This window comes from Erpetoichthys calabaricus, chromosome 18 (assembly GCF_900747795.2).
Source record: "Erpetoichthys calabaricus chromosome 18, fErpCal1.3, whole genome shotgun sequence".
NCBI lineage: Eukaryota > Metazoa > Chordata > Cladistia > Polypteriformes > Polypteridae > Erpetoichthys > Erpetoichthys calabaricus.
Window position 1 is genome coordinate 48092545 of NC_041411.2, and position 16585 is coordinate 48109129.

The 16585-nt window shown below is 41.5% G+C and overlaps 2 protein-coding genes across 2 annotated transcripts in view; one reads left to right on the forward strand and one right to left on the reverse strand.

Annotated features, from left to right (window-relative positions):
• Positions 1–7281, reverse strand: part of lrtm2a (leucine-rich repeats and transmembrane domains 2a) — a 98788-nt gene extending 91507 nt beyond the window's left edge. The window contains exon 1 of the mRNA XM_028824238.2: positions 6613–7281. The gene's annotated coding sequence lies outside the window, so the exon portion shown is untranslated. The remainder of the gene's footprint in view (positions 1–6612) is intronic.
• The window catches only part of cacna2d4a (calcium channel, voltage-dependent, alpha 2/delta subunit 4a), a 791862-nt gene that overhangs the window by 493163 nt on the left and 282114 nt on the right, over positions 1–16585 (forward strand). The window lies entirely within an intron of this gene.

Consider the following 16585-nt stretch of genomic DNA (forward strand, 5'->3'; position numbering starts at 1 on the left):
TCTGGAAGTAACAATCCATAGAATGCAGTGAGTAGGATTACGAACATGGGTGTTTTGAACCTCAAAAAACAGAAGAGAAGCTTCTCTGTCTGATGTGTTATGTTTTATGTACCACAACAGAATGAAAAAATGAAACCGACGGGCAGATATAGGAATGGCACCTGTTGGAATGGAGCTTAGCAGTCCCAAAAAGTTAGCCCGCATGTCCAGCGATTTCCAATTGTGTAAATTGACACGGTCTGGCAATGGCATCAGTAACTTCAGTCGGCAAGTCTGACATGCCCATCAACTTAAGCAGACTGCCAAGAGGTTACTAGGGGTGACAAAGGACAGCAGAAAGACCAAAGAGTGGATTTCAAGCTAGTTAACCAGCAGGAGACAAAGAGTAGATGTGCAGAGGATAAGAGGAAAATGTTCCACAAGGTCATCAGTGGAGTCCCTCAGGGGTCTGCCTTCAGACCGTTGCTGTTTATGATTTATATTACAGATATTATTTCCAGTATAGTTAGTAAACTTGTGAAGTTTGTAGATGATACTAAAAGTGGAGCAACGACAGACACTGAGAAGGCATGAAAAACAATTCCTAAAATATCTGGACAACCTTCAGAGCTGGGCAAACAATTGGAAAGTGCAGTTTAATGTAGAAAAGTGCAACGTGCTACACATGGGCAAAATGAATGTCAGTAATAAATGTAAGATGGGAGACACTGTCCTATGGGGAAGCAACCTCTGTAAATGATTTAGGGGTTTATGTTGACACAATGTTTTCATTGTTTAAGCAGTGTACAGAAGAATTTTGGTTATGTCATAAAGGCTGTTGAATTTAAGTCACGGGAGTTATGCTCAGACTATATAATGTACAGTACTAGTATGACCGCATCTAAGAGTATTGTGTGCAATTCTGGCCACCACACTACAAGAACGACATAGCACTACTCGAAGCTTTGCAGAAAAGAGCTACCAGGTGCTTCCCAGGACCTAAGGACATGCCATACCATGACAGACTCAGAATTAAACCTGTTTAGTCTCGAGCCGAGGAGATTAAACCAGGCCTTCCAAATTCTCAAAGGCATTGATAAAGTAGATCCAGCAGAATTCTTTCAACTCAACAGTGAATCACATACTTGAGGAAACACCAGTGGAAATTAAGGGGAGGTGCATTTAAAATTGAAGTTAGGACGCAATTCTTTATGCAAAGAGTTGTGTGAATATGGAAGAAACTACCAAGATGAAACCTTGACGAGCTTTAAGAAGAATCTGGATGAGATATTGGGACAGCTTAGCTATTAGTTAAACAAACAGGCTTGATGGACTGAATGGTCTTCTCTTGTTTGTCAGATTTCTTATATTCGTATGATGGGTTAGAGAGAGGAGAATCCACACTGGCATTTCAAGATGCTCTCCAAATGCACCCCTTGATAGATAGTTACCTCATCCAATGCTATTCTACCTGCTGCATGGCCTTGTCAGCCTTTTATTTTAGCGCTCTTGATACCTTTCATAGGTAAGAGTCTCACTCGGCATTTACAAGCACACAGCAATTATATGCAAAGTGCCACAAAATGTTCAGAATGTGTTACTAAAACATTAAAAAGTAAGTTGAACCAAAAGGGAGAAATACACTGAATGTAAATGCTGAGAACACAGAGTGCTACTTCTCAGGTCCAGGAGGCTAACAGTGTGGAGCCTGCATGTTCTCCTAGTTTCTATGTGGGGGTTCTCCTTCTGCTCTTTCTTAATCAGTCATGTGCAGGTCAGCAAACTGGTGACTCTAAATTGGCCCAATATTAGTTGGTGTGTGTGTGTGTATTTTACAGGAAAGTGTGAATGTCTGGTGGCCTGGCCAAGGTGGTTGGTGGTATCTTTCCTGTTACAGGAAGAAAGGATAATTAAGGACTACCTGCAGGGGCAACATGTTCCCAAGGTACACTGTGTGGCAGGTTAGACTTCTTCAGAGCTGCTCTGGAATTGTAGTTCAAGTTGACAGCAGTGTTTGGAATCTCCAGAAACACTGGAGAAAACTCCTGAAGGGAAGATTTCCCTGCCCTTATCTGTCTGAGCCAGGAGTTCTTCTGAGGTTTGCCTATAACGTACTGGAAGTTCTCTTATAGGTGTCTCCTCCTCAGAGTTAGATTCAGGTGTGGAGAAGGACAAAGCTCTTCTGAAATCGAGGAGGACTGTGTATGAAGGTTAATTTGGAGGAACAAAGAGTCTATTGTACCAGAGATTTGATTGTCATAGTTTTCATTTGGCATATAATACTCCCCAGCATTGTCCTCAGAGTGTATCCTCAGGTAGACTTGCACAACAACTAGGGTTTGCAACTGAAATTTCTGCCCCCTGAGGGATAAATCTGTTTAGTGGATGGGTATTGCTTCTGTAATAGAAATTACGAGAGATGATCATCCGGCAACTCAATAATTGTTCACCTTCAGCATTAGAGTGAAGCTTTTCCATGATGAGTAGGCCAGCCTGAGGCAGTGGCCATGGTATTCTGGGTCATTTAGTGCTCTGCCAATGAGCAGCAAGGATCTATGGGAGAATAACAAACAGAAAAGATGTCATTTTTAGCAGGCCAGGTGGTTGGTTTAGTGGTCGCAGTGTTTGTCATTTGAGGGCATGCGTAGAACCACATGAGAAGAAGGCAAGATAATATAATTAGCTTTTTTAACTTTGGAAAGCCCTCCACTTAATTTAAATGACACCGTTGATAGGCACAAATCATGTTCTCTGCTCAAAGACTGAAATGTATTTGTTGATATTTTTCTTTGTCATTGAATTTGTTTTAGGGATCATGGTGGCTAGGGCTGATTGCTCACAGCTCTGAAGATCTGAGTTCATTTTCTTGACAGATTACAGCGCCTGTGATGTTTATATGTTCCCCCTGTTCAAGAAGATTGTTATAGGTCTGCTTCTCCCACATTTTAAAGTTTACACTGTTTTAGGTTAAAGGAGATTCTAAACTTGCCTGGAGTGTAAGTATGCCTTGTGCTCTGTGAAAACTTCATTCTTGTCCAAGTTTAATTATTTCCTTACTCCTCATGATGCTGGGGTTCATTAGTAAATGCAGTTCATATAGTCATGCTATGTCTGTGTAGCTTCTTCTTTTGTTAATGGAGAGTCATCTCACATCCCAAACATGTACATGATAAATTGTACTTGAATAATATGTGTGAATGTGGGTCCTGTAATGGGCCACTATGCTGTCCACATTTTTTGTTTGTCTTCTACCTGATGCTACAGAGACAGGCCTCCACAACCAAAGTAAGTTCTGAAAAAAGTTTACAGCTTCACTTGGCTGTGGCACCATGGTTTAGTAGTTAGCACCCTGCTGCAGGAGACCAGGCTTGAATACCATTAACTCTCGGTGTGAGGTCTGCACTTTGTAGTCATGCCTCCATGGGGTTTTCTTTGGTTTTCTCCCCACTTTGCATAAATGATTAGGAGTTAATTAGTGACAATAAACTGGCCCTGTGTTAGAGTGTATGGTTGTACTCGTATATTCTATGATGGAATGTCCTCCTGTCTAAGCTTGTTTTTCTGCTTTATTCCTTAGTCTTTTGGTATGTTTCCTCCACATTCATGGTACTCTGGCCTTCCACCTACATTATAAAGACATGCAAACTTAAATTGACTGGCCACTAAAAACTGACCCTTTCTGAGATGGTGCCTTACAATGGACTGGCCTCTCATCTAACCTTGATTTCTACCTTGCATCTGCAGCTGCCACAATAGGTCTCCACAACTGAAGTGGATTCATAAACATGATGCATGGCTTCACTTTGGAATAGTGCAGGACTCTCCATTCATATCAATGGCAAGTGTCTCTAGCCTTCTTCCCACATTCCAAACACATGCAGATTTATATTTATTGGCAATTCAAAACTGACCAAATATGAGAGAGTGGACTTCAACAGACTGGCCTTCCACCTAAGCCTGGTTTCTACCTTGTATCTACTACTGACACAATAGTCTCCACAACCAAGTTGCATTCATAAATTCAATAAATGGGTTCAGTCTGGGATGGTACAGGAGTGCTGCCTTACAAACCCCATGAGACTTGGTTTGATGGACTCTTCTGTCACTCAGTGTACATTGTGGATTTTTCCTCCACATCAATGGCAGATATCTCTGGCCTTCCTTCCACACAGATTTATATTGATTAGCCACTCAAAAATAACCCAGTAGGAGAGCATGCCCTTCAGTGGATTGGTCTCTCATCTAAGCCTGGATTCTGTCTTGCATCTGATGGTGCCACGATAGGTCTCCACAACCAAAATGGATTCATAAACTCCATGGATGGGTTTACTTTGGAATGCTGTGAGGCTCCCAGGAAGACAGGGTTTGACTGACTCTTCAGTCATTGTTTTGTGTGCATTGTGGATGTTTTCCCCACATTTTTGTGAGTGCCTCGCCAGGTACTCTGGCCTTAATACCAAATTCCAAAGACCTGCAGATTTACATTTATTGGCTGCTCAAAACTGAAACATTTTGACAGTATGCTCTATAATGGACAGCCTCCCATCTATGTCTGATTTCTGTCTTGCATTTGATGCTGCCAAGATATTGACTGACCACTCTAAACTGACCAAGTATGACAGCATGCCCTAAAATGGTCTGGCCTCCCACCTAAGCCTGGTTTCTACCTTTTATCTCGTGGTGCCATGATAGGCCTCGCCAATCAAAGTGGATTCTTAAACTCAATGAATGGGCTCAGTTTGGAATGGTTCAGGGGTTAATGGTACTGCCATACAAACCCCATGAGACTTGGTCTGATTGAGTCTTCAGTCTCTCAGTGTATAGTGTTGATTTGTCCTCCACATCAATGGAAAGTATCTCTAGTCTTCCTTCCACATTCCACAGACATACAGATTTATTTTGATTGGTCACTCAACAATAACTCAGTGTGAGAGTTTTCCCTACAACGGACTGGCCTCTCATCTAAGCCTAGATTCTGTCTTGCATCTGATGGTGACACAATAGCTCTCTACAACCAAAGTGAATTCATATGGTCGGGTTCACTTTGGAATGGTGTGAGGCTCCCAAGAGACTGGATTTGATTGACTCTTCAGTTACTATTTTGTATGGATTGTGGATGTTTTCCCCTACATTCACCCGAGAGCCTATGAACTTCTTCTCAAATTCCAAAGACTTGCAGATTTGTATGTATTGGCCACTCAAAAATAACCCAGTATGAGAGGAGAGGTATGTCCTACAATAGACTGGCCTTCCATCTATTGAGTGCCCACACTGAAAGCTACTACCAAGGTGGACTCATAAACTTCATTAATGGGTTCAGTATAAAATGGTGCCAGGGTTCCCAAAGCTTTATGTGGACTGTGGATGTTTTCTCCCATGTCTACCACCGAGTGTCTCTCCATGCAGCTACTCTGGCTATCCACATTCCAAAGACCTGGTGGCTCAAAACTGGCTCTGTTAAAGTATACCCTACAATGGGCAGGCACCTGCAACTGATGGGTGTCAGTTTAATGTGTTAAATAAAGAAGCATTTATCAGTATGTCACAAGACTTTTCTAATAGGCTGCCTTAGCTTTCAGGTTCAGTAAGTTCATCTATGGTCTCACTCCATCAGGTACTATAAGCACATCCAATTTAAGGCGGCAGGCTTCATCTTCCATAATTCATCAGCACTCCCCGGGGCTAAAGCTTTTGTCGTTTCTGGAAACAACGTGACATTTCAGTTTGCACTTCCTTGCTTTGGTGACTTCATTTGCCAGCTAGCGCACTGTTATGGATTGTATTGCCCCTGCTGAAGGTGTGCCCATTTAACATCATACTAGGGTTTCTTAAACTTTGATGAAATGGCTTCCTCCTCTAGCTAGCTGTAAATTGTCTCACCTTGACTCTGCCATGCGATATGCGCCTCTGTGGAGGAAACTTGCCTTTATTTTTTTCCCCAACTAGCAAAAGCAAAACAGAAAAAAAAATCTGGGAAGCCGGAGAGAGGCGACGAGCTAATGAATGCTAATTATATGACCATTTCGATGCTCTGTGTAAATCACTGGGACGGGTTATTGCGTTGGTATTTGGGAATAGAGGCACTTCGCACTGAGTCGGGGTGCGTAATAGCAAAGCGGCGATAAGATCATGCATGTAGACATGCGCGCACACAAAGCCGCTAACAATTGTGTATTCCACAGGCTTCACAAAGCGCTCACCGTTGATTTAAATAAATAAATAGATGACACAGCTGTCGTCTAAACAGAGGCTCAGCAGCCACAGGGCTGACACACGCACACATCACTTTCTATGTATGCAGCGAGGCATTTTTCCCAAATCTGCTACGACAATAAGAGTCAAACGGCGTCCGCTTGGTTACGACTGACGCCAAAAAAAAAAAAACACGCGTTCTGTTTGATGCCACAACTGATGTCAAACATATGCCGCTCCTCATGCTTTGAAACGACCTGAATAATATCAAATCATCATTATTAAAAATGGTTATATTTTGATTCATCACTTGGCCCATTTCCAAAATCACACATTTTTTTCCTTCAGTTCAGTTCTGGAATAGAAGATGATGGCAATGCCCACCCGTTTCATCCTGCGCTTCGTCCAAATAAAAGACAAAAAGAAAACCACGCAACTCACCACGTCTCCGTTTGGAGCAGTAAGGATGTCATCAAACTTTTTCATTTTCTGAAACTCCGTATATGCAGGAGAGACAACGTGGAAACGATATTCCTGTCGTAACTGAGAACGAATAACCTGCCGGCTTCTTCTTCTTCTTCTTCTTTTTCTTTTCTTTTCTTTCTTTTTTTTTTTCCTTAAGTCATGAGCGCCCAAAGTCAGTCCTCCTTGATTTGGGTGGCTTCAGAAGCAGTGGGCAGAACGCTGCTTTCCCATAAAGCCTGAGCTGATTGACAAGTCAGGCGCTCACCCCTGGGCAGCGGGGCACTGGATGTCTCTCTGTGATGCCCACTGGCTGGAGCTGGCAGTTCCGCGCACGCGAGCATGTGCCTGCATGTAGAATCATGTAAGCCCCGCTCCAGTGTGTGCGTGTGAGTGCGTGCGCCAGTGTGCGTGTTAAAGATAGAAACATTAGACTGCAGCTCTGTTGCTTGCGCTGTCTCCTCTAGTTACACTATTGAGCATCAGCTGACACCGTCTGAAACCTCGGCAGGCAGGCAGCGCGCTCCCGCCCAGGGTCACTGCTTCTGCTTCTTTTGTTTTTCTTCACATAGATTTCCAGTGACACAAACAAGAAAATCTCGGAGAGTGCCGATTATACTCTACTCTTGCAAGGTGGCTGAAGCGTTGCTGGAAATCCCAGACTGTCTAAAAGGGGTGGGGGCTGAGGGGGGAGGGCTGTATGTGCATGTGTTTGAGCTTATGGTGGGCTGACAAGATGTGACGTCCAAGCTCGGCTTTCTTTCTTTCTTTGTTTGTGTGTGTGTGCGTGTATGTTGAAAATATAATAAGAGCTAATGGTAATAATACAAGGATTTCCAATTCTTATGGCTGGCTTATCTTCTATATTTATGCTGCACCTAAGTGAATTATCTGGATACACCAATATAGAACCCCCCCCCCTTACTATCCCACCATTTCAATCAAGAGAAAAATATCAGTGTAGTCCCCCACATTCTCTTCCTTTAGCTCTGTGACTCTTTTCAGCAAGGTGGCTTGGATGATGTTGAAGTAGTGTTGTGCATTTTAATGGTGGGATTCCGTTCTATGTACCCACTCATTCAGACCAGGGTTGTGGAGAGTGGGGCACAAACCAATCTATCAGCTCACACGGTGCCAATTACGAGTTGCCCATTGACCAGATCTGCAAACTTGAGGGAGACAACCCCAGGGTGGGACACAAGGTGAACAGGCAAACTCGACACAGGTACAACTCTGAGACTTGTGAGGTAGCCAGCACTTAATGGAGTTATCTGGGGAGCAGGCAAGATTTCAATTTCTGAAGAAGGATACAATTTGGGGATGTCACAATTTTACATTGACATTATTTGCTTACTAGATGCTTTAATCCAAAGTGACTTACAAAACAGGTCAACATAATCGATTAAACATCAGTCTGGGGGATTGTTTGGGAACAAGTGTGATGAAATGGCTTCCTCCTCCTCCTCCTCCTCCTCTCCTAGTTGGCTGTAAATTGTCTCACTTTGACTCTACCATGCAATAGTGTGATGGGATGAGGTTACAACATTGAATATCACAAATAAAGAGTTCAGAATGAAATACAAGCAAGTTACAATTTGTATGTTAAAGAAACCTAACTTAGACAGAAATTCAGCAGACAAGAGTCTTCAAACACTTCTTAAACACATCAAGGGACCAAGATGTTCAAATGGAGGTGGCCAGTTCTTTTCACCAGCAAGGAGCTACACATGACAAGAGTCCGGATTGAGATTTGATGTCACGCTGAGGTGGCAACACTAGACACAGTTCATCAGCACATGTGGAGGATCAAGAAGCAGCATAGGACCTCACAAGTGTATTCATATCTATCTCCTGAACACTCTGTAGGCAAACATCAATGATTTGGAACTTCAAATGGATTTTGGCAGCTCTTTTCACCAGCAAGGAACTACATATTAAAAGGGTTTACGTTGAGATTTGATGCCATGCTTATAGGTGGTGTCAACAAACACGGTTCATCAGGAGACCCGAGTGGTGGAGCAGCAGCACAGGACCTGACAATGTGATTGGAATGTCACGGGGGACCCCCCTCCCAAATTTCTTTGATGCAATCAGGCTTACAACACGACAAAAATGAGGAGCTGGCTTTTAAAGCTCAAAGACAACTTCAGTGTCCCAGAATATTAAACATGCCCTTCAAGGGAGAGGAAAACCCAGGGGTGTCGAACTCCAGGCCTGGAGGGCTGCAGTGGCTGCAGGTTTTCTTTCTAACCCTTTTCCTAATCAGTGTCCAGTTTTCACTGCTAATTAACTTCTTTTCCCTCTATTTTAATAGCCCTGTTTTTAATAATTAAGTCTTCTGAATTGATTCTTTTCTTCATTAAATGACAGCTAAACAGAAATGAGATGGGAAACAAGCCGACAAATGACCAGCTGAATTGGGGCTTCAAACTCCAACTAATTTCACTCCAACCAGTTCCTTAATGAGAAGGTGGTTGTTGCTGTTAATTAAACCCGTTATTCAATTCCATGGCTTGTTGCTGCTCTCATTCTGTCACAACAGACATTTCCAAAACTGTTGCTATTCTATTATTTTCTTGGTGACCTGAGAGATCAGCCTTACTGAGACCTTCACCTTTCTTTATTTTCACATTTTGTTTGATGGGTACAGGTGAGCTGGTCATGTGAAGGCTTGCTTTGTGTCTCATTACTGTCCGGCTGCTAATTAAGGAAAAAATCAACTAAGGGGGCTGAGTCAAGCTAATTAAAACTAAGGCTAAAGAAGTTAATTAGCATCAAATACTGGTTACTAATTAAGAAGATGATTAGAATGAAAACCTGCAGCCACTGTGGCCCTCCAGGACCGGAGTTCAACACCCCTGGGATAACCCATTAAAAAAAAAGAAAAAAAAAGACCTCTGGCTTAAGGACAAGGCCAAAGCAAAAGTTTTACGAATAACAGTATTTATTTGAAAGTCACAAAGAAGTACCAAAAGGCAAAAAAAATAAAATAAATAAATAAATAATAAGACAAAGGATTTGTCTGATAGGCAATCCAGTGTAAACAGGTCCCTTTATGTAACTGAAAAAACAGAAACTGCAAAATCCAGAAACCATAGAATCAATCAATCATACAGCTAAAGCACTCGTAAGAGCAAGCAGGTAAGGTGAATAGCAGAGTGATATCCCATTTTATAAGCAGATTTTGAGGTTTGCATTCTGGTATTTAAATGCCTTATAATTCCTGGTAGAAAATACACCTTGTCCATATTAACATTTACATAGATTTTTTATTTATTTTTTTGTCAACCTGCCATTCTTCATACTCTCCACATGAAATGGCTGCTGGGGGAGTCATACAGCTTCTTATCAAGGCAAGCTTCTATAGCAAGAGGACTTTGTCTCAGCTTCTTAATTCACACGGCCACAGGTGAAGTGGCATATTTGAGATTTAGCTACATTGTCTGTAAAAGAAGCCAAGCGAAACCAAAAATGCGTGAGGAAAGCAGCGTGAGTGCCATTAGTCTGTCATAAAAAGCCAGATAACAAAGGCGATCAAATGGCTGCGTTTTCAGCACGCAGACATCCTGCAAGTAAATTATTATTTGGCAAAAAGTCTAAATCCTGTGGAAATAAATAAAAGCTCAGGGGAAGTTCCTCGTGGTTCTGTAGCAATATTAACATATTAAAAAGACTTTCTTACTAAGCTGTTTTATTAGATTTAAAGGAAAAAAAAACTATAACCAGCAGAGTCACGCAGGCAAGTAGACAAGTAATGACTGAACTGTTGGGTTGCTGAAAAACATGCAGGAATTTTGGGGGCTCCTGTGGCCAGTGCAGGCAATTCATGGAAACACATTTTGAATAGGTGAATGCCATTCATCCTTGGGATAACTGCATCAAGAAATGATGACTGCCTGTCCTTTGGCAGCTAAAACCCAAGACCGTTAATAGTCCTGAAGCGAGATGAGCCAGAGCTAATGAGGACAGTGTCAAGAGGTGCTTTTATTCCAAACAAAATCAAACTGTGCAAATCAATTTAGTGCAGCGCTTCATTCATACATAAATAAATTAATAATCCAGTAAGAACAAGTGTCTGAGGAGGTTGAAATCCATAATAAATGCAATAAATAAAAATGTGGTTAAAATCACTGGCAGGATATATCCTTAAAAATCAATAGGAGCTCCGGTGCTTCCTTCTCAGCTCACAGAGATGCCTGCCTACAAGTGCGATCAGCCGTCACATAGGTATGCCACCCAGCCAAATCATTCCGTCACCACTGGGGTGCCCCAAGCCCAACTCAAGTCCCTTGCCAATATCCCTCAGCATTTGAAGGGACCCACAAGTCCTGCTTCATTTTCCATCTGCCACCACTGCATGGCTTAAGGTAGGAGTCCAGTTAGAGCACTCTGGGTGCAGGAGCGACCCTGCTGTCAGGAGGACTGGCCACACATCGATCTCGACTTCTTGCCTTCTTTCTGCAGCACCATCTCAGCCTCTTCCTTCTCTTTCAATTTAAGCTCTATCTCTCTTTCTTTTCTTGGTCTTTCCTTTATCACCCCTGATTCCCACCCAGGCTCCCTTTTAAACTGGTGCTGCAATCACCCACTCCGAGGCATGAACAAGGCACTTAACAGGCCTGCTCGCATCTAAGCACAAATACGTGATCAGCCAAGTCCTTCAATCAACCTCAGAACAGTGTGTGCATGTCCTGAATGAATTATTTCACTTTAAAAACACACAACACCACAAACCTCTCTCATCACGATGACATGACTTGAATTTTGTGGAAAACTGTGTCAAGTGTAATTTCTGGTTTTTATTTAAAATTTGAGAGTTGCTTCCAAAGACCCACAGGCTGCTAAAATAATGAGTCTGTTTTAATTGTTTTCATTTTCAATGACTTATTCTTCATTTCTGCTTCACCTGTGTCTCCATGGTGGACTCCATCTATCGCATGTGACATCCTACTTCTTTACGTCTTCTGATTCCACAACAAGAGCACTATGTCTGTCAAAATGTTATTTCTGATACAAGATAAAAAAAGTGAAAAACTGATTGACGCCATTTGGAGAGCTTCACCAAATAGGTGGCTGGAAACAGTTTCCACTTGGAATGGGTGCAGCCCTTGCTGCTTTATTATAGGTGCCACCATGAGAAGTACCAATAACACCTCAGGCTTTAAATAAAAATTGTATCTCAAGAGTGCAGAGATACCTCAGACCAGCAGAGAGAGCTGTGTTGGCTTGGCCACAGGACTTTTGGAGGATGTTCCTCCTTCACATGGTCTCAGACTATTCAGAGCTCCGAGTTGTGATGTTTCACCTCCCCATTGTAGTGCGTTCACATGGGTTTCCAGTCAGACTAATTGGAAAAATGCAAGATTGTTGTCGATCTGTTACTTGGTCTGCAAAAAAAAATTGAAATAGAAAATAAATGGCATTTTTTTGTGGAACTAAAGAGCAAAATAAATGTACAGAATATGTATCACTTCGTTCCAAATGTACTTCATTCAAAAAATGGCATTTCGGGCTGAACAGGTTATAGGTTTTATTTTAAACAATTGGCCTGAGTGAAAGGTCAGCATTAAATCACAACTCAGCAGCTTTGTTTTGTCCAAATTGTCTGAGTTGTAATTGTGAGTTCGTTGAGCGTTCACGTGGAATTTCCAACTGACAATTCGGATTTACCGTCTGTCCTAGAACAGGTGAATGCAGCGACAGATGCCACAGACATTGCTGATCCTATTTGCGGCCATACGTCTATGCACCCGCCATATCGTAGAGGTCCAGATCTGTTTGTAAACTCGTAAGTATGTGTGGAGTTCTTATCTTAAAATATGTTGTAACTTTTTTATTCCTGAAACGAATTTCACAAAATTTGTTTTGTTATAATTGCTAGACATGTCAGCCAATGTGTAGCCAGTTTTTTAAATTACATGGGGTATAATTTGTAAAACATTTGTTATTAATAGCTGAAAGAAGCAGTAACGCCATGAACCTCTTGAAACAAATAATAAAAAAATACCTAATATGTTCAGTTTCCTTCAAAAAAAAAAATACAGATAATAATGCAACACCTCTTAAACACAATGAATAAGGAATTCTAATAAATACTACACATAATAATAATAATAAAACTAGCAGCAGGTGACAAAATACATAAATTAATTAAACATTGCTTAAAATAATATTTTGATTCTTCCATGTGGAAAATAATCTTAATTCAAGCGCAACATACTACAATAGAGTATAACGTCATTTCTCTATTATGCAAGATACATAGATGAGAGATTTATTAATTAATTAATTTATTCATTCCATGACCTGTTGCTACCTTTATATTATTATTATTATTATTAATAATAATAATAATAATATCTTTCGTTTGCCTGATATTTGAAGTGATTTCACAATCCTCGCTGTACTTCACCTGCACTAGTTTGTTATGTACTTGTGCTTATTCCTTTAGGGTGGTTAACAAAGTCAAAGATCAAATTCCAAGACCAGTATCAAGTAACCAGTGCACAGCTTGTATATGCTGTATGTCCAATAAATAAATAGAAATGCAGTACAGTATTCAAATGTCACAAAAGACTACTCACAAATTCAAAAACGATACATTCTTAATTTGAAACTCTAGTTTTAGATTAGTGTGGCAGTGACACACCTTCATGAAGAGAAGCACGAGCTGTCGCTGTACCTTCAGGGGTATGACAACAGTACCACTGCCATGGCTGCAATATTTGTATCCTTATAATAGCATATGGCTTTTTATGGGGTGTAGTTATCATACCCACTGATTGTACAACCCCACCAATAGCTTGTACCTCTGTAACCCCCGACCATGAGCAGAAGGTGAAAAGGTAACAGACTGGTCGGGTGTCTAAATCTGTCCAAGGGATACAAGATAGGCAAGTAGCAAGAGGAGCACCTTCATGGTTTAGTGTGCATAGAAGTCAGGAGATGTGCGACTGCAGCCCACCTTGAAGGAACAGCAGACTGCCTGAAAGACTGTTGATAGTGAAACTGTAATACTGTTAATATTGAGATTGCCTTGTACATGCAAAGCAGTGGCCAAATCCTCTTCAACTATCTTGGGCCCATAATACTCGAAACTTTAAATATAATATCTTAAGCACTTTTTGGTACCTTATCTATTTTATTTAAAGGTACATTGTAACAGCTATTATTATTATTTTTGATGATGACCAATATGACTGCCAATTCCAAACTTTGGGCAAATAGTTCAAATATAGCCCTGTCAAGTCTTTTTATAGAATATTAGGACAATCTAGACGAGAACAGGCCATTCAGCCCACAAAGCTCAACAGTCCTATCCACTTCAAATCAAGTTGAGATTTGAAAGTCTTTAAAGTCCTATAGTCTACTATGCTACTTGGTAGCTTATTCCAGGTGTTTGTGACTCTCTGTATAAAGAAAAACTTCCTAATGTTTGTGTGAAATTTACGCTTAACAAGTTTCCAACTGTATTCCCGTGTTCTTGATGAACTCATTTTAAAATCCACTGGACTGATTCCCTTCGTAATTTTAAACACTTCAATCGTGTCACCTCTTAATCTTCTTTTGCTTTATCTGTATAGCCTCAGCTCTATTAATCTGTCTAAATAATTCAACCCCTGTAGCCCTGGAGTCAGCCTAGTTGCTCTTCTATGGACCTTTTCTAGCGCTGCTATGTCCTTTTTGTAGCCTGGAGACCAAAACTGCATGCAGTACTCAAGATGAGGCCTCACCAGTGCGTTATAATGCTTGAGCAGAACCCTCCTTGGCCTTGTACTGCACACATCAGGATGCTGTATAACTTAACATTCTGCCTTCTTAATGGCCTCTTAACATAATAAATATTAATGTCCTCAATGGGGCACACAACTGTATCATTTTGCTTTTTTGCCTGTATTTTTAGTCTGACAGAGCTAAGAAGGTAATGCTGGAAATAGCAATAAAATTAAAACACACATAAAAGAGCTCAGGCGGCATGGTGGTGCAGTGGTAGCCCTGCTGCCTCGCAGTAAGGAGACCTGGGTTCGCTGCGTGGAGTTTGCATGTTCTCCCCGTGTCTGTGTGGGTTTCCTCCGGGTGCTCCAGTTTCCTCCCACAGTCCAAAGACATGTAGGTTTGGTGCATTGGCGATTCTAAATTGGCCCTAGTGTCTGCTTGGTGTGTTCTTGGTGTGTGTGTGTGCCCTGTGGTGGGCTGGCACCCTGCCCGGGGTTTGTTTCCTGCCTTGCACCCTGTGTTGGCTGGGATTGGCTCAAGCAGACCCCCATGACCCTGTAGTTAGGATATAGCAGGTTTGATAATGGATGGATGGATAAAAGAGCTCTCAGTTGAGAAAACTGAATCCTTTCCTGTCGTATCTGCAGGTTTCTTTTCTCCTTGCACTTGCAGGTTGTGCAGTTTCGAGGCATTCTGTCAAAGTCACTGATAGATTTCATGCACCCTGTAGAGCTTTACAATGAGAGGTCAACATGGCTACAAAAAGGCGGGTCTATTGACATGCCTGGATGAAGCGAATGAGGCACCTGACTAGAATATCTCTGTGTCCCTGATCTGCAAGTAATCTCCTTGAGGGAGTCTGAAGGTTGCTTGCTGCCAGTGGCCCAATGAATTTGGAGTTCAGAGGTTGCCTAAGAGGAATGTCTTGACTGACAAATCTATAGTAAAGCCAGAAATGGATAAAGACATGAGAGTGAACAGGACATAAGTGCTTAAGGCACTGTGTGTGAGGGCTGGCAAGCTGTCAGGCAAAATCCACCTGTTAGTTCAGAACTTCAGTCTGTGACGTCAGACCAAATGTAACATCTAGGGCTTGTTTTGATGCTCTGTTTGATTTGATACTTTCTCTTCTCTCATTGACCATGTATGTAAACAGCCATTTCTGATGCCTCTGTGTTCCAGCACAATGTATACTGTAAGATACTATAAGAAAGGAAATAAACAGAGAAAAAGGTTTGGGGCATGTCTGTGACCCCGTATAATGAAAACAAAATGATCTATTTACAAAGATGGTAGCTACATCTTCACACATTGGAGTCCAATACACTATTGAAAACCATACTGCTGAACTTCTAGGCAGGAAGGGGCCAGTCCAGGAAGAGGTGGGTCTTGGGGGGGGGGGGCCTGGGCGAACAAAGAAAGTGACATCAGCATTGGAATTGCCATCCATCTTCTGTTCTGCAGTGGGAGGATGACAGATTGCATTAGAACAGCGTCAACCCCTGGTTCAGTGGGTAAATACCATCACCAGAGCTCTGAGGCAATACTAATTCAGCTGGAAATTTTAAGCAATGCAAGTCTTCATTTTAATTTTATTGTACCAATTATGAACAGTCTTGACTCAGCCTCTCAAAAGAGAACAAAACAAATCAGCGGTTCTTTTGTCAAGGCAGGTCCAGGATTAATAATGCCTTTTGAAATATGAATGTAGACTTCTTGTCAAGCAGAAAAAGTCATTTGTTTAATAAAAACCAGTTTAGGATGGAGTTGGTTCTTATGTACTGTTGTAACTTGAAATTTGTCTCTTGAAACTTCTAAGTACGAGTACTTTTTTGGCTCATTCTATGATGATTACCATTTGCAGACGTTTCTGCCATCTGTAACAGTCATTCTGTTCTGCAGCGTGAGTGACAGTCGGTGAAGTTCTGATATGCTGCTTTGTGGGTGAAAAGACCGAAGCAGCATTTTGTTCTTTATTCATTGTGAGACATGCCTGGACACCATCAGACTGACACCACTGTTTTGTCTTGGTAGAGTAATATATATGTTGCTCTACTTTCCCCTATTGTATTATTAATATGTAGCCTTAGAATGCCTAATCTCACAGACTTACCACTGTTTATAAGGTACTATTGTATATAACTTATCCTCACCTTCCCTTCTATATCTATAACCTCAGGCAATTAGATGTAGTAAAAAGACAAGCAGAAGTTAAGTTACAGTTTAAACAATGTAT